This window comes from Euprymna scolopes, chromosome 5 (genome assembly GCF_053919585.1).
Source record: "Euprymna scolopes isolate OS-2025 chromosome 5, ASM5391958v1, whole genome shotgun sequence".
Classification (NCBI taxonomy): Eukaryota; Metazoa; Mollusca; class Cephalopoda; order Sepiida; family Sepiolidae; genus Euprymna; species Euprymna scolopes.
The window spans coordinates 87978637-87983928 of NC_136486.1; positions in this window are offsets into that span (position 1 = coordinate 87978637).

Below are 5292 nucleotides of genomic sequence, written 5' to 3' on the forward strand. Positions count from 1 at the left end.
ATATATATATATATATATATATATATATATATATATATACATACGGTAATATGAAGACTATTAACACTTAAAAAAAATGTGTTTTTAAAAACACACACATATACACGCACACACATAAACATACATATATTAATATATACACACATATATATGCATACATATACACATACATATACACATAGAGACGTTTATATACACATTCATGTACATATATATATATATATACACTTGCATAAACACATACATATATGTATACATAATACGCACACACGTACATACATGGACCAATATGTACGAGAATATAAAGAAGGAAAAAATTAGGCAAAATGTGAAGGTTTCGGAAAGAGTTAGCAAAAGAGGAAAAATTAAATAAAATTTTCACCCCTATCCCACCGTGCATTTCAGACCTAAAGAAAATTTTTATGGAAAATATTTGTTGTTATAGAAATTGTGGTCATTGAGTAGTCCCAGGTTTTTGTAATATATATATATATATATATATATATATATATATATATATATATATATATATATATGTATATATATATATATGCGTTTTATTTTTATTACCGTTTTTTTTCTGTTTAGTTACATTATTGTTTCAGTTACGCGACCGTTTTTTGGCCATCATGTAGCCTCACCAGACTCTATAGAAATGTTCGTTTCTGGTGGAAAGTCTGAGGAGACAACATGACGGCCAAAAAACGATCGTGTAGCTGAAACAATAATGTAACTAAACAGAAAAAAACGGTAATAAAAAATAAAACGCATATTTGCTCTACAACAGTATTGAGCACTTTATTCAGTTTTTTATTAATTACCATTTCTACTATATATATATATATATATATATATATAGCAAATATATATATATATATATGTATATATATATATATATATATATATATATATATATATATATATATATATTTATATATATATGCTTAACTGTAGCCGAATTGATTAGGTCATCACTAATCGAGCCAGAGATGTCTCGCGTTGCGGGGTTCGAATCGTTCAACTGGTATTAATCGTGACACCCTGCACTGAAGATTCCCGAAAGGATAAACCACTAGTGTCCGTAAGTATTTAATTATTATAGTAAAAAAATAATTATATATATATATATATATATATATATATATATATAATATGAACAAATGATTAATAAAACATGTTAAAAACATCTTGAAAAAGAGTTAAAAACTTATTTAATTTTAAAAAAGGAACCACAAGATAAGTGGATAGTCCTTAATCCGCGGAGTTTATACAGACGGACATTTTCACTTAATATATATATATATATATATATATATATATATATATATATATATATATATATATATATATATATTTGTTTATGTGTATGCCTGTGCTATTGAGTGATTTTGTATGTGAGTATAAAAATTTGATTTAACCCAACAATCATTTCCTCGGTTCTCCCTCTTCCAATTAGATAGATATCTTGTAAAATAAAACACCATAAAAACGAGCGCCCTGTCAATGTAATAAAATAAAATGTCTTCATATAATAATTTTATATATCGAAATAAAGAAGAAATTTTTTCTGCAAACTAGTAATATTTCTGTAAAACCTCATTAAATTTGTTCGTAAAGATTTATATAGTTTTTTTCATATAATTTTATATTTTCGGGTGCTTTGGAATGAAAATGATCTCACAATCATATCGTATGAAATCGAAGATTACATTGTTAGCATTGGTTTCCCCGATATTTTTCTTGTCAGAACTCTTTCTAGAAGGCATGAATTACTCATGGGAAGCACCTAGAGCACGTTACCAACATCCCAAGTGACTGTGAATTTTTGTTGAACCAACATGATTCGAACTTGGAACAACCATGTCGCCTGTCCGTGTTGTTAACAAATTTGATTATTGTACCCTTTCAATGAATGTGATTAATGCAGAAATAACAGCTTTAAAAGAAGATGTCGTTATCGAAAAAAACGTTATAAAATCAAGGCAAACTAAGTAAACAAATAGAAAATAAGCTGATATAATTAATAAGACAATATGCCTGGTTGTTCAAACTGGTGGTGACAGTAGTATAGATTCAGCTAGTGTAATAGATGATTATGGTTCACAATCAACTCTTCATTACTGTTGAATGCGTTACGTTTGGTGTGTTTCTCAAAATTGCGCCACATAAATAATAAACCATGACCTTGCACACAGGCCAGTTCGAAAATAAGGATAGATGTTGGGAATAATAAAATTGTAGGAAGTGTACAGTTATTTCAGTGTTTTCCCAGATGCGTGACACGAGGACGAGTGCTGTTGCCACACGTATTACCTTGCTTCAGTCACTTAACTGTTGACAACCACTCACTCCAGCCATTTGAAGTATGCATTTCTATCTCGATGCTCTGAGGTGACAGTAGTTTAACGATTTCTTCATAGTCTGGATACCGATGCCCATGTTACTTTATAAAGTACGTCTTGCCTTGCCTGTGCTTACCGTATCTTTTGTAGTTGCCCAACTATTTGGTTGTGCACGCAAAGTCAGAACGTCTGCTCCGATTTTCCTGTGATTCATAGCTTGCACATCTCCGTCGGGATTTTAAAGTTCACATTCTGTGCCCCAACAACAATTCAAATTTAAATTTCCTTAATTCGTTAATCTTACTAGAATCACATTAATGCATGCCATTCTTTACCAATATTTTTTCGGGTGTGAATGATGTACACTTTTCGAACTCATGGATACCACATTTTATTGCTATCAACTACATCAACCATTTCTGGAATTGAAGAATATCAGTAAATTATAAAATATCTTCCGGTTAATGGATAGCCTACACTCAATTTAAGTTTTTATTTTTAAAGATGCTTTAACACAGTTTGATAAGTAAATTTCAAATTTCGTATTGTAAGTGACACTTTGGAAAACTTTACAGCAATCCAATTATATTTTATTTTTTATTATTGGGTTTCCGGCATATCATTTGCTATTTCGATATTTTGTAATGAAATGTTTCATGGATATTCAAAATATCGATTCCTCAACAAATTTAAATTTAAAGATATTTTTCTTTAATACAATACGTGCCCTTTCCAAATAGTCATCGATTTAGTACTAACCAAACAACAAAATCTCTCTCACCGATTGAAAGTAATCGATTGTTTTTAAGTGAATATTAGTGTATTTACTTATTTTACACAATGACTCGCATTTTCATTATTCCGATTCTTCAGACTGCTCTTCCCTCTGTAAGTGTTTTTTTTTCCTCAACGTTTTGATCAAAATAACCTGGACAAGAATTAGTTGTTTAGTAAGATAAAGTACTTGGCACATTTAGCAATAAATTACACTCTTCTGGAGGTTGAAGGGTTGTATCCGATGCGTACGTCACTCAAAATACAATCGCGAATTACTAAGGACTTCTACCCAGCCATGGCTAAATGACCACAGCAAGCTACCTTTGTATATTAAATAATGAGCTTCGTTTGGAAATCCATGCTTATTCCAGAAATCGATAAGAAGTTTCCTGAGTTAAATAAGTTTGTCTGAGAAAGTCATCGTTATATCGAAACCTTGTTTAAATAACACTCGAAACGAGAATATAGCCTGAAATATTCAAATTACACGGATGTTCAATCCACAACTCAGGAATTCAGAAATATCATATAATTATATTTATTATTTATTAATTTAAGTAATTATTTAAATATTGTAATTTGAAGAATTTGCATTATATAACTGTTTAAATATTATACTTTAGAAATGAGTTTATTTTTCTGTTTAAACGAGAATTTTTAATTTAATATATGCCTATTTTTTCTCTTTTAATGGGATTTTTTATTTAATTTTTGTATAACAAAATGCGATTTTGATAATTTAGCTTTCGGTAAAATTATTTATTCAAGATCTACGACAAGTTATTCTGAAGCTATTCAATGCCGCGAGAAGAGGTTTTTGGTTCCCCGACCAAAGAAAGGTGGAGTTGTAAATTCATCATTGACAGTTCATCTGTTTGTCCATTTGTCTGTCCGCATTTTTTTTCTATAACTATACCTTGGAACTTTTTGAAATTGGGCACAAATATTAAACATGATATAAGTAAAAAAAAATGTAATAGAAGGAAATTTCCGGCAAAACTCCGGTTGCCCCCCCCCTTAAGGCCCATTTCGGGTTAAAATGGCTAAAATTGACGCTCTTGTGCTTATTAAAAAAATTGATACTTAGATTTTTATAAAACTATCTTAAAAGCTGTAACTAACTGATTTCTCTATAAATTTGTTTGTCCATACTTCGCTATAACTATTGCGTGTGCCCCAGGGGCTCTTTTCGGGATAATAAAACAATCCATTCTTGGGACTGTTTGCCCCTATTTGTCCAAAATTGTCTGTCTATGTCTATTTAGCAGTTTTGCATGGTGCTGAACCTAAACGTACATATATGAAAGCTGTGGAGACTTTTGGAACTAAATCAGGGGGGGGGTAAATGATGAATTTAGTCATTTCTTTTTTGCATAGTGCAGAATTAAAATTTACATAAGTTAAGGCCTAAAACTGCACTGTTTGTTCATTTCCCCCAAAATTTCACATCCCCTGGTGACTATTGGAACTAACTGGGGGAGAGCAATGCTGAACTTAATAATTATTTTATGCCTCATTCACTGTGCACTCACGGGGGACCATGCATGCTTCACTTGGTTGTGTTATTTTCAAATATTTGTATATATGTAATTCGGAATTTATAAGAATGGCAAAATATTCCTTTGACATTTTAATATTTAATACATTGGAGAATGTTTGAATCACATTTTACCTTATTGTTTTAATCAATAATTAATGTGTACTAGGATCATTTAAATAAAAGTTGCTTCTTTAAAAATATCTAAAAAAAATAAATGAGTGAATGAAATCGGAACTATTATAAAGAATGGTTATTGAACATATATACAGGAGACACCAGAGAAAAACATAATTTTTTAAAAATATTTATTAAATGACAAGCTAGTACCCCTAAGGCACAAGTGACACCTATTTGGGACCATGTCTACGCACTACTGTATAAGAAGCTTAGCGAGATGTCCGTTCACATTACATTTAAACCTCTTTACATTAGTACAGTCAGTTAAACAGTAAGTGTAAATGGAATCCTGAAGCCTATCAGTCCAAGTATCGATGCTATTAAATTAGACTAAGGCTTTTCTAGATCTAGAAATCTCTATAGTGAAGGGGTGGTGTTTTGCTGCTATATGATTTTGTCGAAGATACACTAATAGAGTAGTATAGTAAAATAAAGACATTTACAACAAATAGAACT